Here is a 26,894-nt window from a genome sequence, read left to right on the forward strand (position 1 = left end):
GGGGAATTGTTGTACAACATAAAGCTGACAGTATTTTCCAGATCTGTATACACCTGTCTGAACTGTAAAGCAGTGACCCAGCTCTACCCCGTGCCTGTCAGCCAGGAGGGAGAGCTGGCCCAGCCCAGTTATAAACCAACACTGCATAGAGATGACACTTCACCAGCCAAGACAAAATTGAAAGTTCAGGGTGGAAAACTGTCCCAAGCAAATGGGAACTGACCTGAAAGGGAGCCCCATTTGCTTGTCCCACGAGAGCAGGGGAGACATCAAACCCAAGTTAGGTTGATGAGATAAAGACTGTCACCCTCTGCTGACAGAACAGCTTGCCAGCCCACAGATGTCTACTGCTGCCCTGGTTTCATGAACTAGTACTACTGGATGCCATGGACCCGTAAGTCTAGGCCAAGTTAGAAAGTTGGCTTAAGACCCCTCATCAAGTGATAGGCTGTCCAGCCCAAAGTCAGCCATAAGACTTAAGGATCAAATGAAGGAACAACTTTACAAATTCAAGAATCAAAACCATATGGCAACTTTCCAGAAACTCTGGGATGCAGCAAAAGCTTCTCAGGGAATTTATAGCTATGTGGGCCTGGCATGAAAACAGTCAGGTGTCTCAAATGCAATCAACAATGAAGTACAAACCCAGAACAATGGATAGAAAGATAATCATAAGGTCTGGGAAGGTGGCTCAGTGGTAAGCACTTGCCTTGCATGATTGAGGCCCTGGGTTCAATTCCTCAGCACCACATAAGCAGGAAAAAAAAAGCCGGAAGTGGCGCTGTTCCTCAAGTGGTGCTAGCCTTGAGCTGAAGAGCTGAGGGACAGTGTCCAGGCCCAGAGTACAGGCCCCATGACTGGACTCCTCCCCCCACCCCCAGAAAAGAAAGATAATCATAAAAATCAGCATAGAGCCAGCCAGGCACTGATGGCTGCTCACCACTAATGAGAGCTACTCTAGAAGCTCAGATCTTAGGATTGTGGTTCAAAGGCAGCAGAAATGTTCATGAGGCTTATTATCAATAAACTATCCCCAGAATGTACAAAGCAGAGATGTGGCTCAAGTGGTAGCGCACTAACCTGGAGCTAAAGAAGCTTAGCAACAGTGCCCAAGCCCTGAGTTCAAGCCCTAGGACAGGCGCGCACACACACACACACACACACACACACACACACACACACACACACACACACACACACACACAAATCAGGGTAAAAATGAAAAATGGAGATTAAAGAACAATGTAAAAAAAATGAGTGAAAGAAGCTGAGCACTGGTGTATCACGCCTGTAATCCTAGCTACTCAGGAGGCTGAGATCTGAGGATCATGGTTCAAAGCCAGCTGAGGCAGGAAGGTCCATGAGACTCATCTGCAATAAACCACCAGAAAACTGGAAGTGGCGACTGTGGCTCAAGTGATAGAGTATTCGCCTTGAGCTGAAGAGCTGAGGGACAGTGCTCAGGCCCAGAGTTCAAGCCTCAGGACTGACAAAAAATTAAGCAAGGTAAGAACTTTCCTTGGGAAGATAGCTAAGACTGACAAGCCTTAATCCAAGAACAGTGAAGACATTAACTAAGAAAATTAGAATATCATAACAGTTTAAATTCAAGTTGTCACTGGGAAGTATATTAGAAAATTAATCCAACACATTAAAAAACATACAAGAAATGGATTCACTTCTTTGCATGTTGGACCCATTAGGTTTGACACAAGAAGGTTTTCGTCACCTAACTATATCTGTAATCAAGCAGTAAATAGATTTACTGACTGGTTCCACTAGGTGTTCAGAGTTACCACCAATGCTCCTCAGACAGGTTCAAAAACTAGGAAAGGAAGAATGCTACCAAACTCCCTCTCATACCAAAATGAGGACAGACTAGAGACAAGATTAGACACCTATTTTCTTGAAGAACACAGATGTAAAATATTTCATAACATACTTGCAAGTAATTTCAACAATGCATTGAAAGATCATGCACCATGCCCACGTTACATTCCACCCAAAATTGCAAGTGTGGCTCAACCAGTCCTGGACAATTTGAAGAGTAAGACCCTGGACACCCGTGGCTTGCACCTGTAATCCTAGATACTGAGGCTGAGATCTGAGGATCACAGTTCAAAGCCAGCCTGGGCAGAAAAGTCCAGGAGACTCTTCAATTCCCTACCAGAAAACTGGAAGTGGCACTGAGCTCAAAGTGTTAGAGCATTAGCCATGAGGAAAAGAGCTCAGGGACAGCACCCAGGCTCTGAGTTCAAGCCCCACTACTGATTTCCCGCTGCCCCCCTCACTCCCCAAAAATCATTATACCAAAGATCCATCTGCTTTAAAGGTTTCTCTGCCAAGACACTATCAGCTTTAAGAAGAAGTGAGTAGTTAGGGATTTTAATGAAGTAGAAACAATGGGAAGGTAGATAGTCTGGCAAGGACCTGACAAGGTAGGTGTGTGCAGTGCCAGGACTCAGGTATGACCCAGGAACACAAGTTAGATGGCGCCTGTCCTAGGCATCAGTCAATGGTTACTCCCAGATCTGACCTGGCATGAGTGCTTCTCCCCAAAACCTCCCCAGGACTTTCTTGGCCCTTCTGGATTCCGCTGTTTTGATCGCAATGGCAGCGATTTGCCAGACTGGTGGTTTTGTGAGGATGGCGACCACAGTGTGGCTTGCTGTACCAGCAGGAGGTGCACAAGGTGTGGGGCTGGAGCCCCTAAACTTAGGATGCAGGGTGTGTTTGGGGGTAACTGACTTCCCAGCCGGTTCACAGGCTGAGTCGCACCTTTGTGTCACAACCCATTTTTCCTGGAAGGATTTGTCAGGAGCTTCAAGTTATCCCCAGGAGTGAGACGTGTCTCATCCCTCCTTCATATTGAGCATAGTTACCAGGTGCTGCTGTGAATGAAGCCAAGTCAGGAGCTGGCTGTGAGCTCTGGCCGGCAGCTGTGTGGCGGGGGGAGCTGGAGTTGGGGGGTCCGTCCACTGAGTGGCAAGGATGCAGGGAACAGGAAAGGGATTGTACAAGATGTTGGCGCAGAACTGAGGGTGCTCAGGAAGAAAGGAGACAGCGATGGAGAGAGATGTCCTGAATATGTGAACTCTCCAGAAGTAACGTGTTCAGGCAGGGCTGCATGTCAGCGTGACATCGGGAGGCTGTGCTTCCAGTGGACTGCAGGGGTGCATGGGGTGCAGAGCTTAACCTTGAGCTGAAGAGGTGAAGGAGAGACAGAGCCTAGGCCCAGAGTTCAAGCCCCATGGCCGAGCAAAGAAAAAAAAGAGGAAAAGCTGGTGGAGCATTGCTGAGCGCTGTGGGGGAGGGGAAGTGCGGGGCATGGGTTGTCTTGGATTTGGATCAGGCTCAAGACTAAGTGTGAGGTGGGTGGAGGGTTGGGTGCTCCTGGGGAGCGGGTGCTGAGAGGGGGTGGGGTGGGGGCAGGGAAAGCCTGCGTCACCTCAGAAGGCAGGGAGCTGGTGGAGGAAGCACGCTGACCCTAGATCAGGAGGCTAAGTCCACATCCATGCTCTCCAAGGTGACACAGTCAGGGAAGACCTCTGGGGACGGGAACACCAGGGGTCAGGAAAGGACCAGGTGTGCGTGAGGTTAATGATGACACCAGACATCTCCCCAAGGAGCCCAGGACATGCGTGTGCTGGGAGGAATGACTTTGGGTTGGATTAAGGGCGTGGGACAGGTACAGAATCTGGCTAGAGCAAGTGTGGGGGGAGGGAGTGCAGGGACGGCAGGGCCTGTGGTTCAAGCCTTTCTGTGGTGTGGTGGATATGGGAACTTCAGGATCAGGAGGAGGCACCTGGCTCAGAGCACAGAGTCCACTCAGCACCCCGCATAGTCCCTGGATGGCTCCTGGCGGCAGGCCTGCCATCTGCTTGCTTTCCTTTTCTGTGCTGGTCCCAGGACTTGAACTCAGGGCCTGGGTCCTATCCCTGAGCTTTTGTACTCAGGGCTGGTCACTGTCCCTGGGGCATCAGTGCTACTTCTGGCTTGCTGTCACCCTGCAATTCATTACTGAGAAAAAAAGGGTGGTGGTGGAGAGCCCTGGACCAAAGGGCCCTGTTTGTCATTCAGCACAGCAGTCCTGACCTGCACCCCAGAGGCCTTTGTAAAGTGACCTTATCACAAGGGACATGAGGAGCACTGCAGGAAATGTCACAATAGCCAAGCAAGGGACTTTCTCAAGGAGCCTTTGTTTTTTAAAAACATCTTTATATTAAAAAAATGTGCTTTATATTAAAAAAAAACAAATGCATGAAAGAAAAAAAAACATTTAAAATACGTATCTTAGCGTTCATTTTCCTAACATCACCTTATCTGACCTTTTCTGCTTGACTCATACATATACTAGATATTGCAAATAAGGGAAAACATGGGACCTATGTTTCTTTGGGCCTGACTTACTTCACTTAATACAATTTTTTCCAAGTCTTTCCATTTCCTAACAAATGGGGCAATGTCATTCTTTCTGATGGAGGCATAGAATTCCATTGTGTATATATACCACATTTTCTTGATCCATTCATCTATTGAGGGGCATCTGGGTTGGTTCCAGATCTTAGCTATGGTAAATAATGCTGCAATAAACATAGTTGTGCTGGTAGCTTTAGTGTGGTCTTGTTTGTAAACATTTGGGTAAATGCCCAAAAGTGGGACTGCTGGGTCATAGGGGAGCTCTATGTGGAGTCTTTTGAGGAACCTCCATACTGCTTTCCAAAGTCGTTGAACAAGTTTACACTCCCACCAACAATGAAGTAAGGTTCCCTTCTGTCCACATCCCCTCCAGCATCTGTTGTTATTAGAGTTCTTTTTTTTTGGGTCCGGTCATGGGGCCTGAACTCTGTACCTGGGCTCTGTCCCTCAGCTCTTCAGCTCAAGGCTAGCGCTCTACCACTTGAGCCACAGCGCCACTTCCGGCTTTTTTCTTTTTTCTTATGAGGAATCGAACCCAGGGCCTCAGGCATGCAAGGCAAGCGCTCTACCACTGAGCCACCTTCCCAGCCCCGTTATTTGAGTTCTTGATTTTTGCCATTCTAACTGGGGTGAGGTGGTATCTCAATGTTGTTTTGATTTGCATTTCTTTTATGGCAAGGGAGGTTGAGCATTTCTTCATGTGTCTATTGGCCATCCTTCTTTCTTCAGAGGAGTTTCTCTTTAAGTCATTAGCCCACTTATTTATTGGGCAGTTGTTTCTTTGAGGATTTGTTGTTGGAGGATTTAATTTTTTGAGTTCCAAGTATATTTTTGATATGAGACCCTTGTCCGTTGTATGGCTAGTGAAGACCTTCTCCCAATCTGTAGGCTTTCTATTGATCTTGCTAGCTATGTCTTTTGCCAAGCAGAAGCTCTGCAACTTCATGCAATCCCATTTGTCCAACCTTTCTTTGATTTGTTGTGTTGCTGGGTCTCTAGAAAATTTTGACCTGAGTCAAGGAGACCTAGCGTTTCTCCTATTCCATCCTGTAATGTTTTCAGAGTGTCTGCTTTGACTTCGAGGTCTTTGATCCATTTGGAGTTGATTCTGGTGCAGGGTGATATATAAGGATCTAGCTTTAGTTTTCTACAAGTAGTTAAACAATTTTGCCAGCACCATTTACTGAAGAGCCTGTCGTTCTTCCATTCTATTTTTTTTTAGCTCCCTTATCGACGATTAGATGGCTATAGGTCTGTAGGTTCATTTCTGGGTTTTCAATTCTATTCCATTGGTCCTGAGGTCTCTTCTTGTGTCAATACCAAGCTGTTTTGATTACTATGGCTTTGTAGTAGAGTTTGAAATTTGGTATTGATATTCCTTCAGCACTGTTCTTTCTGTTGAGGATTGTTTTTGCTATTTGGGGTCTTTTATTGTTCCATATGAATTTTTGGATTGTCTCTTCTATTTCCTTGAAGAATGAGGTTGGAATATTGATAGGTATCACATTGAATTTGTAGATAGCCTTGGGAAGTATTGCCATTTTCCAATCCAGGAGCATGGGAGTTGTTTTTTTTTTTTTTGGGTCCGGTCGTGGGGCCTGAACTCTGGGCCTGGGCGCTGTCCCTCAGCTCTTCAGCTCAAGGCTAGTGCTCTACCACTTGAGCTACAGCGCCACTTCCGGCTTTTTTTCTTTTTGCTTATGTGGTGCTGAGGAATCGAACCCAGGGCCTCAGGCATGCAAGGCAAGCGCTCTACCACTGAGCCACCTCCCCAGCCCAGCATGGGAGTTTTTGCCACTTTCTAAGTTCTGTTTTGATTTCCTTTTTCAAGTTTTTAAAGTTTTCATCATAGAGGTCCTTCACCTCTTTGGTTAAGTTAATTCCTAGGTGTTTTATTTTTTGTGGGGCTATTACGAATGGAGTTGCTTTCCTAATTTTAGCCACACTTTTCTCATTGTTAGCATACAGAAAAGCCATTGATTTTTGAGGGTTAATTTTATACCCTGCTGTTTTGCCAAAGTTTTGAATCAGCTTGAGTAATTTGGGAGTGGAGTCTGTGGGATTCTTTAAATCAAGATCATGTCATCTGCAAAGAGGGAGAGTTTTATTTCTTCTTTCCCTATTTGGATCCCCTTTATGTTTGCATCTTGTCTTATTGCTGTAGGTAGGTATTCTAATACTAGATTGAAGAGCAGTGGAGAGAGTGGACATCCTTGTCTCATTCCTGAGTTTAGAGGAAATGGCTTTAGTTTTTCACCATTATGTACAATGCTGGCTGTAGGTTTGTCATATACAGCCTTTATTGTATTGAGGAATGTTCCATGGATTCCTAATTTTTCCAGTACCTTTATCATAAAGTGCCACGCCTACTCCGGTGGAGGCTGCTTAGCATGGAAAACCTGCTTTCAGACCTGAGAATGGGGCTTCACAGAGACCTATCTCTGAGAATGGGACTTCACCGAAGTCTACCTCGGAGAATGGGGCTTCACAAAGACCTATCTCTGAGAATGGGACTTCACCGAAGTCTACCTCAGAGAATGGGGCTTCAAAGAGGCCTACCTCCTGGAAAGGCTGGCAAGCCCCTGGGAAAAATGTGTTGCTGTTCTTGTTTTTTTCTTTTCTTCACTGTATAGGAGTGCCTATTAATCTTTTACTGTTTCTGCTGCTCATTGTACTTACTCATGCTCAACGTTCCCTTATTCAAGGCTCTTTCTTAAGAGTGTTGATGACTCCAACATCTGATGAGTGTCTTAAAAATATGACTAACTCACCAGAGTTAAGTGCTACCCCGAAAGCCCCTCTTATGGAGGCTAGTAGACAAGTCATAAGTAAATATAAAAGTATTGGGGGTTTCACGACGTCATTTCAGCAGAAGGAATTGTTTGTAAGAGATTTACAAGAAGCTGTAGGTGTGGCTAGAACAGAAAGAATGTATGGCAATTGCTGGGAGAACTACTTAGGAGAAAGAACTTCCTGTTACTCTCTTTCATTTACTAAGAGACTTGCTAGATCTAGGCCTCCTTGGTGCTTACTATTAAAGAAGGAACAGGAAAGATCTTATGGGACAGTTAAGGCCTCTATAGAAAAAAGTAATGGTTAGTTGGTGATAAACATCGAAACCCATTGTATTTCTTAAAAATAGAGGTAAAGCCGGAAACAAGTGCCTATCAGGCGACCAGCTGGTGACCACCCAAGAATGAAGCCCTGCAGCAAGATTGTGTAAACTTTTGCCCTTTTTCATGGAGACTTTTGCTATAAAAGTTTGTTATCCTCTGCATTAAATCGCACTCAGCATCCACTCCTCTTGTGTGTGAGTTGTCTGTTTGCTATCTCCCAACCTATTCCAGTTCCTCCACTAGGTGTCCTCTGTTGTCCTGACAGAGCCGGTCCGTGGCAATAAAGTGGTGTTGGATCTTGTCAAATGCTTTTTCTGTATCTATTGAGAAAACCATGTGGTTCTTATCCTTGCTCTTGTTGATGTGATGAATTATATTAACCGATTTGTATATATTGAACCATCTTTGCATCCCTGAAATGAATCCTGTTTGATCGTGGTGTATGAATTTTTGGATGAATTGTGGAAGTTGATTGGCCAAACTTTTGTTTAGAAGTTTTGCATCAATGTTCATCAAAGAAATGGGTGTATAGTTCTCTTTCTTTGATGAGTCTCTGCCTGGTTTTGGGATGAGGGTTATGATGGCTTCATAGAATGTGTTCGGTAGTGAACTTTCTCTTTCAATTTCATTGAAGAATTGGAGGAGTATTGGTGTGAGCTCTGCTTTGAAGGCCTTGTAGAATTCCACTGTAAAACCATCTGGTCCTGGACTTTTCTTAGATGGGAGGATTCTTATTGCTGTTTCTATTTCAATACTTGATATGGCCCTGTTAAGATGCTTTAACTCATCTTGGTTTAGTTTCGGCAGGACATTTTCTTTTGTACAGTGAGTGCCTGCTGTTCTCTCATTCCCTCCCAGTCCCTCCCTCCTGTCTCCACCCATGAGTTGGGCAGTTCACTTTCATCAATGTCCAGTGAGCTCCATGGATGCACTTTTTTTTTCCATCCTTTTTCCCTTCTTGGAACCTCCCAAAGATAACATGAGAACAGACTGTTTATGAGATAAAGAACACAGAAGTATCAAAAGTTAAAACCAAAACATATATTTGTATTTTGTTTCAACATCTTGGGATTTGTTTCCATATGTGTAATATTTTATATGAATATGAAGAGACGCTTAGGCATTGGGCCTTTGTGATTCTCTCCTAAGACTATTCTCCTTTGGTCTCACTGTGTGTGAGTCTCTGGAATCTTGTGGCATTTGTCATATCCCAGTGCATTTTAGATCTAACTTTCTTATATCAGAGAACTTGCACTGTTAATCTCCAATCTTGACTTACCTCACTTCCCATGATTTGTTCTAGTTCCATCCATTTCCCTGCAAATGACATTATTTTATTCTTCCTAATGATGGTGTAAAGTTCCATTGTCCACATTTTGTGGGTCCTCTCATCTACTGTGGGACATCTGGGCTGTTCCATATCTTGGCTATTGTGAATAGTGTGGCAGTGAACATGGGTGTGCAGGTGTCCTTGTCATGATGCTCAGTGTAGATGCCCAGGAATGGGTGGTAGGGAAGGTCTGTGTGTAATATTTGGAGGAACCTGCAGGCTGCTGTGCTGAGTGGCTGCACTAGTTCACATTCCCACCAGCATCGCAGTAGGGCTCCTTTTCTCCACATCCCCGCCAGCATTTGTTCTAATTCACAATGCTGGCCAATCTGACTGGATTAAGATGGAATCTCAGGGTTGTTGTGATTTGTACTTCCTTCATGCCCAGAGATGATGAGCATTTCCTCTTGTGTTTCTTTGCCATTCTTCCTTCTTCTGAGGAGTCTCTCCTTAGCTCCCCTGCCCATTTAGTGACTCAGCCCACTATATTTTAGTATAAATGTAAAAGCGGGAGACACTGCATCACTGGCATGTTTTGGATCAGATCACAGAAAGCCCCACTTAGGACAATGTGAACTAAGGTCTGTGGTTTTGGCGCACGCTGCTGGGGATATGGCCTGGCTCTGGGGAGAACAGCCTGCCTAGTCTCCACTCCTCTGCACCACTTCTGCCTGGATTTTGTCCCCAATAACTGTGAGAGGCTGCCAGATGCCTTTCACTCCCCACACCCCGCCTCTCCCTGGTTCCAGGTTGACAGCTCCAGAAGGCAGTGGGGCCTGAGATCACCAAGACAGACCTGGTACCTGCCTTCTAGAACCTAATGAAGGACTGACTGCGAGGCCAAGGTGAGGGCCGCGGGCTCCCACAAGGTGAAAGGTGGGTGCCTGTGGCCCATGCTTGAGGAGGGGGGCTCAGGGTGGAGGTGCAGCTGGCAACATCTCACCCCCACCCTGGCCCGCAGAGTTCTACGAGAACCTCTCTCCAGATTGTCGGGAGAACGTGATCATGACCCAGATCTTGCTGTGCATCAAGGTAACCGGATTGGGGGAGGCAGTCAGCTGGGCATGAAAGAGGGCACAGAACAGGCTGTGGAAACAGCCCAGGCACCTGGTTCATAGTCTTCAGCCAAGGAGATGTAGGCAGGACCCTGCAGCCCACCCTCATGCCCCTGCCAATCATGTTCAGAGGAGGCTGAGGCAGGTCCCCCCGGGGGCCTCCCTCCCTTCTCCCTCCCAGGAACTGGTGTCAGATGCCAAGCAGCAAGTGAAGTCTGTGCTGGCCTCCGTCATCATGGGCCTTTCTCCCCTCCTGGACAAAGACAACACCATTGAGCACCTCCTGCCACTCTTCCTGGCCCAGCTGAAGGACAGGTGAGTATCCCCTCCCCAAGTCCCCCACCCAGGTGATCGATCGCCATCGCAGAGTCCAGCAGGTATCCCCAGGCCAGTTTGGGGCTGGGGCAGTGACCCTGGGAAGATGGCAGGTCTGTAGGGTGTTGCTGTGGGGTGGCACTCCCTTCCCCCCATTCTGGGCCGCCTTGGGCCAGGCATCACTGGAGCCCCATCCTCTGCAGTGCCCGGAGGTGTGGCTGAACATCATCTCCAACCTGGACTACGTGAAGGAGATTTTCGCCATCCGGCAGCTGTCCCAGTTGCTTCTGCCAGCCATCCTGGAGCTAGCCGAGGATGCCAAGTGGCAGGTGCAGTTGGCCATCATTGAATACATGCCCCTGCTGGCTAGGCAGCTGGTGCATGATCCAGGGCATGCCAGGTAGGGCGGGGAGGGGAGAGGAGGCTGGCCATCCTCCCTCACCCTCAGAGCCCTCACCACCTCTCTCCTCTGGCAGGGAGTGGAATTCTTTGATGAGAAACTCAACTCATTGTGCATAGCATGGCTGGTGGACCATGGTGAGTCCTGCCATAAGGAGCTGGCAGCCAGTGGGTGGCACGCCACTGTTCTGTCTGTGTAGCCCCCTGCTGTTGGAACCTTGAGGGAGGCTGGCGCTGAGTCCTGACCCACTCTAAAACTCCCCCATGGCCTTCCTGTCCCCCTTGCAGTCTATGCCATCTGCGAGGCAGCCACCAGCAACCTCAAGAAGCTGGTGGAGAAGTTTGGGAAGGAGTGGGCACATGCCACCATCATCCCCAAGGTGCTGGCCATGTCCGGAGACCCCAACTACCTGCATGGCATGACTAACCACTTCTGTATAAACGTGTGTGTGGCCTGCGCCCCAACTGTACCCAGGAGCCGGATTGCCAGGGGAGAGGCACGCACAGCCCCGCCTTGACACCAAGTTCGGGAGTGGAGAGGCCGAGGGCCAGGGCCAGTGGTACACATCCGGAGCTGGGCAGACTCTAGGCCTCCGGCATCCTTGGCCTGGGTGTGGGTGACCTGGTCTGAGACACAATGTTGGCTGCGTGTTCTGATTTGAGCTCGTTGTAAATCGTAGTCGCAGGGAGGTGGTGTCAGTTGTGCGTGCCTTTTGGATGCCAGTGAGGGTTCTCGCAGCCTCGACACCCGGCCCCAGGTGCCAGGCACTGACTGTACTGATCGTGTGCCCATGCTTGGTCAGGTTCTGTCGGAGGTGTATGGGCAAGACATCACCACCAAGCACATGCTGCCCACCGTTGTGCGCATAGCAGGGGACCCAGTCGCCAAAGTCTGCGTTAATGTGGCCAAGTCCCTGCAGAAGTTCAGGCTCATCCTCCACAACAGGTGAGCTGAGACTCACTGTTCTTATGCTCCTCTCCAGCTACACTGTTTTTTAATTTGTGGTGATAGTGAGGGTTGACCTCCCTAGGCAAGCATTCTGCCACTTGAGCCATGCCCCCAGTGCTTTTTGCCTTTGTTATATTTCACAGAGTGCATGTGTGGCCCAGGCTGCCTGGTCTGTGCATGCTGCTCACACTGCTAGGATAACGGGTGCCACCACATCCAGCTATTGCTAGGGCTTCCTCAGTGGCTGGGATTCCAGATGTGCACCACTGTGTTCAGCTGCCACTGCTCCCTGCTGCTTCCTCCCAGTGTCAGCTTCACTGTAGACTGAGGAGTCGGCAGTGGTGGTGGCAAGTCTTATGGGGAGGAAGGTGTGAAGGGAAGGGAGGTGAGGGGTGGCTCTGTATTGCTAGCCATCTGGAGATGCAAGTTGTAATTCGGTAGGGAGTAGCCAGGCCTGAACTGAGTTCCCAGCTGTGGGCCCCATCAGCTTCGTGCTCCTGCCCTTTCCCCTCTGCTTCCAGCACCCTGCAGAGCGAAGTCAAGCCGGTCCTGGAGAAACTGACCCAGGACCAGGACTTTGCCCAGGAGGCCTTGACTGGTGCGGGCTGTGGGCGGGCGGGCAGTGGCAGGTGGGAGGGGTGGTGGTGCCCGGTTAGGGGCCTGGGAGGGCCAGAGGGTGGCAGTGCCCATGCAGGGGCTGGGGGCCAGACAGGCAGGTGATAGGGAAAGGGTGGTGGGGCCTGGGCAGGGGCGCAAGAGGGCCAGGCTGGGCTTCTGAGCTGGCCCACTCCTGTTCCTCCAATTCTGTCTCTTGCCTGATGCTGGAAGAAGAGCCAATGCTTGGGCCTCCAGTGCCTGGCCTCTGGCCCACCCTCTGCTCAGCCCTTGCTGAGCTCCTCCCTCAAGGAGCCAGTGTGTCCCTGACAGCCCTTCCTGTGCATGGCCTGATCCCAGACCTGGCCCCACGCACATTCCCTGAGCTGCCTGGGGAGATGGTGCCGGGACCCCTCCCAAAGGCTGAGGGACACATGGTGGGACGGACAGCAGCCAGGAGGAAGGAGCCACTCCTGCCCTGTAGGGAGAGACACGAGCATCCTGGTCACTACCTCTTGCTGCTGAGATGGGGACCCCATCCCTCCTTCCCTCCCACTTCGCTCCCCTTCCCTCCCCCCATACCCCACCCGGGTGGTTTATTTGTGTCAACTGTACTGTTTATATTTTATTCCTTTTTTCCCTCTTTTCACAAAGAAATAAAGGTATAGAAAGAGTTGGCCCCCAGGTCTTAGTGGGGGTTGGGGGGGAGTGTCCTGGGACCTTGGTCTCTGCCCATTTCTGTGAGGAGACATATTCCTAAACACTCACACTGAGTGTGCTGACCCCTAGGCATGCTGCCTGCTGTGGCAGAGCTGGCCAAGGACCCGGGCTGCCTGGGGAGGCTCTACTGTTCACATCCTCCTATTAATCACATCCTCCTACTGCTCAAGTCCTCTTACTGTTCACTGAGCCACACCCCTGCCCTGGGAAAATCATCCATGTTTTTTGATGAGCACATAGCATTGTCTCAAAACCTGAGTTTCCCACTGGGTACCGCAAGCATGCCCAAGGCCCCTGTGGTAGAGGACATCAGTGTGAGTCTCCTTTACAGCTTTATATCTTTGTTCTTTTTTTTTTTTTTTTTTTGGTTACTCATGTGTATTAAACTCTAGTCCTGGCTGCTGTGCCACAGCTCTTCAACTGAGGGCGAGCACTCTACCACCTGAGCCATAGTCTCACTTGTGGTTTTCTCGTGGTTTATTGGAGATAAGAGTCTTTGTGCCAGGCTTAGGGCTTGAAATCGGGGCCTCCGTTCTGTCCCTGGGACAATTTTGTTCAAGGCTAGAGCCCTTCCACTTCAGCCACAGCACCACCTCCATGTTTGTTTGTTTGTTTTTAGTGGTTTATTGGAGATGAGAGTCTCAGAGAGTTTTCTGCCTCGACTGGCTTTGAAATGTGATCCTTAGATCTTGCCTCCTCATGAAATCAGAACAAAGGCATCAACCACCACACCCAGAAGCTATTTTCTTTTCTTTTCTTTATTTTTTATTTTTATTTTTAGTTCCAGTCATGGGGCCTGAACTCTGGGCCTGGGTGCTATCCATCAGCTTTTCAGCTCAAGGCTAGTGCTCAAACACTTGAGCCACAGCGCCACTTCCGGCTTTTTTCTTTTTGCTTATGTGTTGCTGAGGAATTGAACCCAGGGCCTCAGGCATGCAAGGCAAGTGCTCTACCACTGAGCCACCTTCCCAGCCCCTTCTTGATTTTTTTTTTATTGTGAGAATACCCTACAGAGGAGTTACAATTATATGGGGAAGATAACGAGTACGTTTCTTATCAAGCATTATTGCATCCTCTTTGTTTCCCCTTCCTATCCCTTCCCATACTCCCGTCCTCCCCCAACCCGATTCCCCCCCACACCAAAGTTGTAAAGTTCATTTTTCGACATAACGACTTGTACATCTCATTGTTGCGATGGGTCCACCTGTATCCCTAGTTAAACAATTTGTTTTTTTCCCTTCCCCTCCACAAATTATACCAACATCAAATACAGTGAAAGCATGGGTTACACCATGGAGGAGGGACATAGAAAGCAACATAGAAATCATCTTATAAATATGTTAGGAACAATTGCCAGCTGATATTTTCTTTCCAACTACTTTCTTCTCCAGAACAGAAAGGGCTTTAAGAATTATTTGCTTCATTGCATAGGGAACTATTAAGAAAGAAAGAAAAAAAATCAAAGGCTCAAAATGGAATTAGGAAAACATGTTAGGTGAGTTTAGTCAGTTAATCTTGAATTTGACACGACTACCAATTAATGGGGCAGATTCTCTGGAGGAAGTTGACATGACCTAATAAGCATTATTTCAAAATCTCACATTTCCACTCTGATATAGTTTTGTGGGCCAGCACAACAGAGACAGATGAACACACACACACAGATATATAGCACACAAATGCACAGGTGTGGACGTGTGTGCCCACCTCTATCTCTCAGCAGATGACTTTTATCTAGGTGTGGAGATTGTTGAATGGCCAAGCAAAGTTCAGCAGAGATGCTAGCTTGGTGGTCCTCAGGGGTGGATCGCTTTCTTCTTCTTTGTGCAGGTGAAGAGGAGGCTGCAGGGAGTGGAGTGTCTGCTCATGAGCAGGAAAGGACTGAGGGCTGGGAAACAGCCCATAGCAAACGCCACCATATTGTGTAGCACAGGGCTGGGGTTGTAAATCACAGACATGCAAATGTGACAGATGAAGGACACGGTATAAAAGGAGACAAAGGTACTCATCACGAGAAGGAGGATTATGGTGCCTCTGGACTCGAGAGAGGCTCTGGTGGAGACGCTGATCTCTGGATGTGTCACATTCTCTGCTTGTGTCTGTACAGGAGGAAGAGCATGGAGGTGCTGGCCCGGAGATTGAGCCCCAGACACAGAACATCAGGCACTAAGAAAATGGCTGCGTACAGCACAATAGCAGCTGGGTCCTGACGCATGGAAGAGCAGTATCCATAGGCCTTTAAGCTTGTCATGTTGTCATGTGCTTTGGGTCCAGTCATGAACATAAGATAAACAATGCTCAGCAGGAGAAAGACCCCCCAGCTGAGGTAGATGGTGGAGACAATGTGTTTGTGGGCTCTCCCCTTCAGCCCTGCCCACCTGGAGTCCCCCTGGCTGATGCTGACAGCAAGGAAGATGCTCAGGGAGCAAGTGCTACTGATCGACACCCCCCTGCCCACTCGAGAAAAATAGAAGACCATTTTGCACTCCACATCATTGAAGAAATTTCTCCAGCCCAAAGCCAACATGGTTTGGGGAACATCCCTACATAGAAGACTTAGGAAGTTGGCGACAATCAAGTGCCTAATAATCAAGTCTGTGGCTCTCATTCTGTTCCCCATGCAGGAAAGGAATAGATAATAGGAGAGAAGATACAAATTACCCACAAACCCAACCACAGTCTGGGCTAAGAAGATCACCCCCATAGACACATGGGCATCTCCCATCCTCTCTGTTCCTTGAGTCTCATCCAGAGATTCTGGCCTGGGAAACTGAGGCCTGCATGGTTCCAAGGGAACTCAACATTCTCCATCCAGCATTCAGACTACTGAAAATACTCTCCTACAGTCTCTCATGTGTCAGGAAAAATCCAATTCTATTCATCCATCGGGAAGAGGAAGATGGCATGTTCAGGGAAATGGGTGAACCTGGAGAAATGGTATTAAGGGAAGGTGAGTCTGGTTCTGAGGTGAAGGTGGCTGCATTTCTCCTCTGTAGAATCAGATCTAAGATTCTAAACAAGCAAGACCCTAGTGGCTCAAGCCTGTAATCCTAGCTACTCAGGGTCTGAGACCTTGGATTCCCAATTCAAAGCCAGCCCAGAGAAGGAAAGTCTCTGAGACTTTTCTCTCCAGTTAAGCACCAACAAACCCAAAGTAGATCTGTGGCTCAAAGTGGTAGAGTCCTAGCCTTGAGCAAAAAGGGCTGAAGGAACATGGGCAAGACTCAAGTTCAAGCTCTCTGACTGACTAAAGAAAGAAACTTGAAACATGGGTGACATGTTCCCTGGGTCACAAGCACTTATACCTGAATATGCTAGCTGCAGGAGTGGGTCCCAGCTGTCACCCTTTCTTCAACACGGAGCCCACATTTCACAGAAGAAATACCAGGAAGATGAAACAGGTCTGCGTTGGGGATGTTGCCAGTGAAGAAGGAGGTGGACTTCCTCAAAAGACTTCACATAGAGCTCCCCTATGACCCAGCAATCTCACTTTTGGGCATTTACTCAAATGTTTACAAACAAGACCACACTAAAGCTACCAGCACAACTATGTTTATTGCAGCATTATTTACCATAGCTAAGATATGGAACCAGCCCAGATGCCCCTCAGTAGATGAATGGATCAAGAAAATGTGGTATATATACACAATGGAATTCTATGCCTCCATCAGAAAGAATGACATTTCCCCATTTGTTAGGAAATGGAAAGACTTGGAAAAAATTATATTAAGCGAAGTAAGCCAGGCCCAAAGAAACATAGATCCCATGGTTTCCCTTATTTGCAATATGTAGTATATGTATGAGTCAAGCGGAAAAGGTCAGATAATGTGATGTTAGGAAAATGAACCCTTAGATATATATTTTAATGTTTTTTTCTTTCATGCATTTGTTTCTTACTCATTTATAAGATTATCTCTTTGTTGCTTTGTATGTCCCTCCCCCACAATATAACCCCTGCTTTCACAGTATAACTTGTAGAGCAGATGGGGAAAAACAAGTTGTTTAAGGATACAGGTGGACCTGTTGCAACAATGAGAAGTACAAGTTGTCATGTTGAAACGAGCTTTACAACGTTTGTGCGGTGGGGGGGAGGGGGCAGGCAGGGAGGATTGGGTGGGGGGTTTGGGGGGGAGGCTGGGAAGGGATGTGAAGGGTAAACAAAGGAGGAGGCTGCAATGCTTGATAAGAAATGTACGCATTATCCTGCCCATGTAATTGTAACCCCTCTGTACAGTGTGTTCACAAAAAAAAAAAAATAGAGAAAAAACAAAGAAAACAAAACAAAACAAAAAGAAGGAGGTGGATGACAGAGACAGAGAGAGGGCAATTTTAGGTTCAAATGCCATTCTAGAGTCGCTGATGTGAACACATCTTCCCCAGTCCCTGGACAATCAGGATTCCTCCTCACTTGTCATAAACCAGGACAGACTCTGTGAGGGGAGTCGAAGTTAGGAACCAACAGGGCTTGGGGATGGGGGGCCTAGAACCCCAGTTCTTTTCACTGTTCTAGCCCATTACTATATTTCCCTGTTTCTTTGTCATGCAACCGCGTTCAATCTGGAAACCCTGCTCCTAAGGTGATCCCTTACCCAGAGTGTGGAACCTGGGGTCTCTTCTGCAGGCTGCGCCTCTCCAGTGGCAGTGAACACAAGTGCTCGCCTCTTCTCTCATGATGTTCTTGGCAGTAGGGATCGTTTCTGAGATGCACATGGGCACTACAGAGCTGCAGAGGGCTTCTTAGATAGGGGTCCAGGAGGACGGCAGCTGAGGCCATCTCCCGCGGGAGCGGTGATTTTCCCTTCACCTGCGGTGGCAAGCCAAGTTCTCAGTAAACTTTTTCTTTTCCCCCATGTGACAATTATCAAGACATTTTTCACTTTCTCGTGGGTGCTTCTCCTGGGGTCAAGGGAGTGGTGCAGTCACTTACCTCTCCTGGATCACAGTAGGCCAGCAGGAGACACTGGGGCCCAACTTGAGATTACTGTCTGTAAACAACCTCAGTGGTGTGTAAGCCATGTGTCCACAATGTTTCTTACCCAAAGTGTCCCTTCCCTTTTTTTTTTGTTTCCAGTTCTGAGACTTGAACTCAGGGCTTGGGCACTGTTCCTGAGCTGCTTTTGCTCAAGGCTAGCACTCTACCATTGGTGCCACAGCACTACTTCTGGCTTTTTCTATGTATGTGCTGCTGAGAAATTGAACCCAGAGCTTCATGCATGCTAGGCAAGCACTCTACCACTGAGCCACCTTCCCAGCCCTCCTCATCTCAGTCTCCTTTTGTTTGATCATCATATATGCTGTTAGAAAACAAAAATGGAACCTTGTACTGATGCAATCTCAGGAGCCTGATATCAGAGAATCAAGGTTCAAAGCCAGCCTGGTGAAGAAAGCCCATGAGATTCTTATCTCCAATTCTTATCTCCACTCTCTGGTGGTACAGTGCAAGCCTGGAACAAAAAAGCTCAGCACCAGCATCCAGGCCCAGAGTTCAAACCCCTGTACTGGCCCCCAAAAAGAAACAAAATAGAATGAGACATTTCTGTACAGGAGTTTCTTTCGCAATAATGGCCATTTTTTTCTAAAAATGTTTTCATCTCTAGAGACCCCATTTGAAGATTAGAGGTAAGCAATTCATGCATATTCCTGAAAGCAGGGTGATAAGTGATCTCTTTTCATGCCTGGTTGTTTCTGAGGAGGTAGCTTCATTCTCTAATTCCATACTCATTTTCATCGTTATCAGTGGTGATTTTGAAGCAGAAATTTGTCACTGTGCTCAGGAGAGGATCAGTAGTGACTCCTCACCCTGGGTTTCTGGTCTGCCTCATTGCATGGACTCCATTCCTCACCTGGACCCTACTGCTCTTGCTGACAATTCCTCTGCCCTGTTCTTGTGTGTTTCAAGAACATACATTTGCCTTTCTGTGTCTGACTTCCTGCATTTTCCACAGCGATCTGTAGTTCTACAGATGTGGCAGCAAATGACAGGATTTCCTTCTTGTTCCTGGCCTAGTCGTACTTTGTGATTGAAATAGGCTACATCTTTTTTTTGTGTGTGAAACATCTTTTTATTAAACAGCAAAGCAGAAATGCAACACAATTTTAAATATTTGTAAAATTAAGTCACAAAAGGGCTTCAAAATTTTTGTATTATGACTATTACATCTTCATATAGTTAAAGTCATTTATGAAATAATATACTAACAAGATTATCCCATGATTAAAGGAGTTCAAATCAAGTAACTGTAAGCTATATTAGTGGATCTCGTTTCCTAGTATAATATCTTAGTATTACCTCTGATATTTGTTGGGAGCCGACAGTAAAGCTCTATGGTCATCTTGACCCCTGTGCTCAGTTAAAGGCATGTACAAGGAGCTGGCTTACTTAAAAAACACTAGGTGTCCGGGATTGCTTTGCTATGTCTGCAGAGTTTGTTTTACTTTCTTCCAGTTGATCTTGTCTTGTTTTACTGCACTCTGTTTTTACTGAAATTTTCCTTGTTTTTCTGGACTATTGTAACCTTATGTTACCGGTTGACTTCTAATAGTATATATTAGGGAAAGTTAAAAATAAACGGTGCTGTAGTCTTGAGCTGCAGACCTCCAGACCCCATCCTTTGTCTTATGTCTTTATTTTTCTCATTCTTGCCCCCTAATTCAGGATTCCCTTTCGTTGCTGGCAGGCTCCAGCAAGTGGTGCCGGATAAGGGATCTGAAATCCTGGGATCACGGCAGAGGACCCCGCTAAGATAAGAGGACATGTTCGAAAAAAGAGAGTGGGTGAAAGTATAGTTGGGAGTAAGAAATTATGGGGCAAGGTAAGAGCCGCACATTATATGTGCAGGCTCTTAAGGGCATGCTTCAAGCTCGAGGAGTGAAAGTTGGACCGAGTCAGTTAGAGAGTTTCTTTTGCTTTGTCAAGTAAGTATGCCCCTGGTTCCTGGAGGAAGGAACCATTAGTTTAGAAAGTTAGCAAAAAAAAAAAAATAAATAAAAAGGAAAAAACGATTCAGGGACACTATGATCCAAATGGCCTGTAAGTTAAAACATTGCTGGTTTGTAATTGTCTGGTATCTGTGTAACCTGCAGGTTCTGTATTGGGGTTGGCAAGAGTCTTGGAGGACGCGCTACAAGACAGCCAACTAGGCCGGTGGGAGAGGTCCCCCGGATCCTCATCAGGGTAAACTATCCACTAGTGGGTCCGCACTTTCTGTCTGACAGTCTACAATGCGCATGCTGTAAATGTGTTTTGTCTCAATGTTTGTGTGTATGCATTTTGGAATTCTTGGAATGTTTTTTCTCTCAGATTCATCCTGATGTGAGAGCCCAGAGGAGGCTGGCTAACACCACCTTTTAATATCTGTTTCTCTCTAGCTCCTTCTTTTTTACTTACACTTTAAACTGACCCCCCTTTCTACCCTTCACTGCCACCTCCTCCACCCTCTCTGGATCCAGAAGTAGGGGAGTAGTGTGGGGTGAAAAACCTGGAGGATCTAACAATAACTTAAAAGGACTGGCAGGGAGAACTTGCAGCCGGATGAAAATGCCACTGACCACCTGCAAGTGACACCAGCAAGATCTTAGCCTCAGGCCTTGGCCCAGGGGGTCTGAGTAGGGGGGAGTGCCTGTAAGTCTGAGGGGATGGCCACTAGGGACTTCTTTCCCTTGCCCCAAGATGACTGGGAAATCTCATCCACCTTGGAAGGCCCCTGGGTCAATGATTGTAGGAATCTAAAAGAAAAATCCTCCGGAGGTGAGTAGAGGGTGTTCAAGTCCCCTGGTAAGTGGATTTGAGTCCCACTTGTGAATGGTGGTGAGATGTTGCCCCATTCACTGAGACCTGATTTTGTCTTTGTGGCCACTTGTCTATCTTGTTTACTTCAGTGTGTTTTCTGAGGTAGGGATAAACTGGGGGCCCATTAGCCCCCAACTCAGCCTTTGGTTGTTGTCTTGTCTAGTTCTGTTTTAGAATTGGTACCAGTTTTAAATGTATGTACAACAGATTTGGATTTTTTGCACGCTTTAAGATCTTTTTGTGTTTTGTATGTGTTTGTGAACATGTTCAAGATAAAAATTATCAGCATGCTGTAACAATTGGGTAAGTTAAAGTTTAAAATTTAAAAGGTTATGAGGTTTGGACATCACCAAAAATTTCAAAATATTTTCACAGTGTTTTAAATGACTTTTTAAGGATTCTTTATCTTTTTTAAAATTTAATTTATTTTATTTGTGAACATACTGTACAGAGGGGTTACAATTACATGAGCAGGATAATGCGTACATTTCTTACCAAGCATTGCAGCCTCCTCCTTTGTTTATCCTTCACATCCCTTCCCAGCCTCCCCCCTCGCCCCCCAGTCCCAATCCTTCTCCCGCCCCCCCTCCAGGCCCCCCTCCCCGCACAGATATTGTAAAGCTCGTTATGGACATGACAACTTGTACTTCTCACATTGTTGTAACAGGTCCACCTGTATCCTTAAACGACTTGTTTTTCCCCATGTCCTCCACAAGTTATACTGACATCAAATATAGTGAAAGCAGGGGTTATACTGTGGGGGAGGGACATACAAAGCAACAAAGAAATAATCTTATAAATGCGTTAGAGACACATGCATGAAAGAAAAAAAAACATTAAAATACATATCTAAGGGTTCATTTTCCTAACATCACATTATCTGACCTTTTCCGCTTGACTCATAGATATACTACATATTGCAAATAAGGGAAACCATGGGGCCTATGTTTCTTTGGGCCTGGCTTACTTTGCTTAATATAATTTTTTCCAAGTCTTTCCGTTTCCTAACAAATGGGGCAATGTCATTCTTTCTGATGGAGGCATAGAATTCCATTGTGTATATATACCACATTTTCTTGATCCATTCATCTACTGAGGGGCATCTGGTTTGGTTCCAGATCTTAGCTATGGTGAATAATGCTGCAATAAACATAGTTGTGCTGGTAGTTTTAGTGTGGTCTTGTTTGTAAACATTTGAGTAAATGCCCAAAAGTGAGATTGCTGGGTCATAGGGGAGTTCTATGTGGAGTCTTTTGAGGAACCTCCATACTGCTTTCCAAAGTGGTTGAACAAGTTTACATTCCCACCAACAATGAAGTAAGGTTCCTTTCTGTCCACATCCCCTCCAGCATCTGTTGTTGTTAGAGTTCTTGATTTTTGCCATTCTAACTGGAGTGAGGTGATATCTCAATGTTGTTTTGATTTGCATTTCTTTTATGGCTAGGGAGGTTGAGCATTTCTTCATGTGTCTATTGGCCATCCTTCTTTCTTCTTCAGAGAAGTTTCTCTTTAAGTCTTTCGCCCACTTGTTTATTGGGCAGTTGTTTCTTTGAGGTTTTGTTGTTGGGGGGTTTAATTTTTTGAGTTCCAAATATATTTTAGATATGAGACCCTTGTCCATTGTATGGCTAGTAAAGATCTTTTCCCAATCCGTTGGCTTTCTATTGATCTTGCTAGCTATGTCCTTTGCCATGCAGAAGCTCTGCAACTTTATACAATCCCATTTGTCCAACCTTTCTTTGATTTGTTGTGTTTCCAGGTCTCTATTAAGAAAATTTCTGCCTGTGCCAAGGAGACCTAGGGTTTCTCCTATTCCATCCTGTAACGTTTTCGGAATGTCTGCTTTGACTTCGAGGTCTTTGATCCATTTGGAGTTGATTCTGGTGCAGGGCGATATATAAGGATCTAGCTTTAGTTTTCTACAAGTAGTTAACCAATTTTGCCAGCACCATTTACTGAAGAGCCTGTCGTTCTTCCATTCTATTTTTTTTTAGCTCCCTTATCGACGATTAGATGGCTATAGGTCTGTAGGTTCATTTCTGGGTTTTCAATATTATTCCATTGGTCCTGAGGTCTCTTCTTGTGCCAATACCAAGCTGTTTTGATTACTATGGCTTTATAGTAGAGTTTGAAATTTGGTATTGATATTCCTCCAGCAGTGTTCTTTCCATTGAGGAGCGTTTTTGCTATTTGGGGTGTTTTATTGTTCCATATGAACTTTTGGATTGCCTCTTCTATTTCCTTGAAGAATGAGCTTGGAATTTTGATAGGTATTGCGTTGAATTTGTAGATAGCCTGGGAAGTATTGCCATTTTCATGATTTTAATCTTCCCAATCCAGCAGCATGGGAGGTTTTGCCATTTTTTATGTTCTGTGTTGATTTCCTTTTTCAAGATTTTAAAGTTTTCATCATAGAGGTCCTTCACTTCTTTGGTTAAGTTAATTCCTAGGTATTTTATTTTTTGTGGGGCTATTACAAATGGAGTTGCTTTCCTAATTTCAGCCATACTTTTCTCATTGTTGGCATACAGAAAGGCCATTGATTTTTGGGTGCTAATTTTATACCCTGCTACTTTGCCAAAGTTTTGAATCAGCTTGAGTAATTTGGGAGTGGAGTCTATGGGATTCTTTAAATACAAGATCATGTCATCTGCAAAGAGGGAGAGTTTTATTTCTTCTTTCCCTATTTGGATCCCCTTTATGTCTGCATCTTGTCTTATTGCTGTAGCTAGGCATTCTAATACTAGATTGAAGAGAAGTGGAGAGAGTGGGCATCCTTGTATTGTTCCTGAGTTAAGAGGAAATGGCTTTAGTTTTTCACCATTAAGTATAATGCTGGCTGTATGTTTGTCATATACAGCCTTTATTGTATTGAGGAATGTTCCATGGATTCCTAATTTTTCCAAAACCTTCATCATAAAGGGGTGTTGGATCTTGTCGAATGCTTTTTCTGCATCTATTGAGATAACCATGTGGTTCTTATTCTTGCTCCTGTTGATGTGATGAATAATATTAATTGATTTGCGTATATTAAACCAGCTTTGCATCCCTGAAATGAATCCTGTTTGATCGTGGTGTATGATTTTTTGGATGAATTGTTGAAGTTGGTTGGCCAATATTTTGTTGAGAAGTTTTGCATCAGTGTTCATTAAAGAAATGGGTGTATAGTTCTCTTTCTTTGATGAGTCCCTGCCTGGTTTTGGGATGAGGGTTATGATGGCTTCATAGAATGTGTTCGGTAGTGAACTTTCTCTTTCAATTTCATTGAGGAGTTGGAGGAGTATTGGTGTGAGCTCTGCTTTGAAGGCCTTGTATAATTCCGCTGTAAAACCATCTGGTCCTGGACTTTTCTTAGCTGGAAGGTCTCTTATTGGTGTTTCTATTTCAACGCTTGATATGGGCTTGTTAAGCTGGTTTAACTCATCTTGATTTAGTTTTGGCATGTCAGTATTTGCTAGGAAAAGGTCCATTTCTGTCAAGTTCTCAAACTTATTAGCATAATGTTTTGAGAAGTATTCCCTTATAATGTTTTGAATCTTGGTTGTTTCCGTGGTGATGTTTCCATTCTCATCTCTGAGTTTATTTATTTGGGTGTGTTCTCTTCTTTTTCTGGTAAGATTTGCTAAGGGTTTGTCAATTTTGTTAATTTTTTCAAAGAACCAACTCTTTGTTTTGTTGATTCTTTCTATATTTTTTTGGATTCTAATTCATTTAATTCTGATTTAATGTTAATTATTTCTTTCTGTCTACTGGGTTGGGGTTTATCTTGCTGCTCTTTTTCAAGGAGGTTTAGATGTCTCATTAAATTGTTAGTTTCAGATCTCTCCAATTTGTTGATGTAGGAGCTCAGAGCTATAAACTTGCCTCTGAGTACTGCCTTTGCTTTCCCAGAGGAGCTGGTAATTTGTGTGTTCATTTTTGTTGAGTAGCATGAACATTTGAATTTCCTTTCTAATCTCTTCCATGACCCACTCGTGATTCAGGAGTGTGTTGTTCAGCCTCCATGTGATACCAGACTTTCTTAGGTGGCTTTTGGTGTTGAGTTCTAATTTTATTCCCTTGTGTTCAGAGAGAATGCAAGGTATAACTTCAATGTTTCTCAATTTGGACAAGTTTGCTTTGTGGCCTAAAATGTGGTCTATTTTAGAAAATGTTCCATGTGCTGCTGAGTAAAACGTGTATTCTGATGCTGCTGGGTGAAATGTTCGGTAGATACCTGTTAAATTTTGTTGATCTATGCAGCTGTTTAGATCTGTAGTTTCTCTGTTGAGTTTTTGCCGAGTTGATCTATCTAGTGGGGAGAGTGGTGTGTTAAAATCCCCAACAATTAATGTCTGGAGTTATATGGGATTTGAGGGAAAGTAGTGTTTCTTGGATAAATTTGGGTGCTCCATTGTTTGGCGAGTAGATATTTAGAATTGTAATATCCTCCTGAAAGAGAGATCCCTTAATTAGTATGTAGCAACCTTCTTTATCTCTTCTGATGAGTTTTAATTTGAAATCTATTTTATCTGATATTAGGATTGCAACTCCTGCCTGTTTATGGGGGCCGATTGCTTGGTAGATTTTGTTCCAACCTTTAACATTGAAAATGTGTTTGTTTTTACAGGCACGATGTGACTCCTGAAGGCAGCAGATAGAAGGGTCTTGTTTTTTAATTCAACTAGACAGTCTATGTCGCTTAATTGGAGAGTTCAGTCTGTTAACGTTAAGAGAAAGGACTGAGAGGTATTTGGGAGTTCCTGCCATGTTATCCACCTTCTTGAGGGTTGTGAAAACTGGGTTCTTCCTATGGTTCTTGGATTCTCAGTTTGGGTGCAGTTTCTTGACCTTTATTGTGGTCCTGTTGGTTTTCTATGTGTAGGACATCTTTAAGAATCTTTTGTAGGGCTGGTTTGGTGGAGATGTATTGTTTCAACTTTTCTTTGCTATGGAAAGTTTTTATTTGGTCTTCAGTTATGAAGGAGAGTTTAGCTGGGTACAGTATTCTTGGTTGATAGTTGTTTGTTTTTAGGGCATGGCATACATCGTTCCAGGCTCTTCTTGCTTTGATTGTCTCTGCTGAGAAATCTGAGGTGATTCTAATTGGTTTTCCTTTATAGGTGATTATTCTTTTCTCCTTGACAGCTTTAAGGATCTTTTCCTTGGTCTGAGTTGATCCTGTGTGGATTTTAATGTGACGGTGGGATGTCCTATTCTGGTCTGGTCTGTTTGAAGTTCTAAAGGCTTCTTGTATCTGAATAGGCCTATCTTTTTGCATGTTTGAGAAGTTCTCTGCTAGGATCCTGTTAAACAAATTTCCTAGGCCATTGATTTTTGTTTCTAGGTGCTCCTCTACACCCATTATCCTTAGATTAGGCCTTCTGATGGTGTCTTCCAGGTGTTGGATAGATCTATCATATTTCTTGGCCTTGTCTTGGATGGTTGTATGTTCTTTCTGTATTATATCTAGGCTGTCTTCAATCCCTGAGATTCGATCTTCTGCATGGTCTAACCTGCTGTCAAGACTTTCTACTTTGTTTTTTTTTTTTTTTTTAATCTCTTTTCCTTCTAATTGGTCAGTTTTGATGGCTTCAAGTTCTTTGTTGAAGCTTTGTTTTAGATCTTGTATGAACTTCTTTACTTCCTTAATTTGATGTTCAGTGTTTATTCTCAGATCACTGAGTTGATTGGTTATGGTTTCCTTGGACTCCCATTCCTTCTGTTGGGTTCCATTCAGCATTCCCTTTGTGGTCTCCCTGACTTCCTTCAGCTCTTTGTTAATGGATTCCATGAATGCCTTTAGTGATCTTTGTGTGTTCTCTTCCTGCTCTCTCAACTCCTGTATTACTCTTTGATTAGCTTCTTCCCTTTCGTGGGATTCCTGTAGTTCTCTTTGAGTGTTCTCAGCCTGTTCACGCCATTCCTGTTTTTCTCTTTGAGTATTCTCAAGCTGCTCATCCAAATCCTGTATCAGCTTTTGAGTAGCTTCCTTATGCTTATGATATTCCTGTATAAACTTTTGAAATGCCTCCTCTCTCTCCCTATCACGCTCATACAGAGACCTTTGTATGCTTTCAATCTTTTGATTCATCATGTTTGCCAGCAGTGTTTGTAGAGCTATTTGGGAATTCTCCTCTGGATTATTCATTATCTGTTCTGTCCCCTGACTATCGGGATTGGGAATTGAGATACCCGGATTTGCCATTTTTCTTGTGTTTTTCCGGCT

The 26,894-nt window shown here is 45.2% G+C and overlaps 2 pseudogenes; one reads left to right on the forward strand and one right to left on the reverse strand.

Annotated features, from left to right (window-relative positions):
* The first annotated feature begins 8,988 nt into the window (after positions 1–8,988).
* Positions 8,989–13,321, forward strand: LOC138812423 (serine/threonine-protein phosphatase 2A 65 kDa regulatory subunit A alpha isoform-like; annotated as a pseudogene).
* A 1,372-nt stretch (positions 13,322–14,693) lies between these two features.
* On the reverse strand, positions 14,694–15,505 carry LOC138812424 (vomeronasal type-1 receptor 4-like; annotated as a pseudogene).
* Between the last annotated feature and the right edge of the window lie 11,389 nt (positions 15,506–26,894).

Source organism: Dipodomys merriami, unplaced genomic scaffold, assembly GCF_024711535.1.
Source record: "Dipodomys merriami isolate MVZ:Mamm:240054 unplaced genomic scaffold, mDipMer1.0.p SCAF_57, whole genome shotgun sequence".
Taxonomy (NCBI): Eukaryota; Metazoa; Chordata; class Mammalia; order Rodentia; family Heteromyidae; genus Dipodomys; species Dipodomys merriami.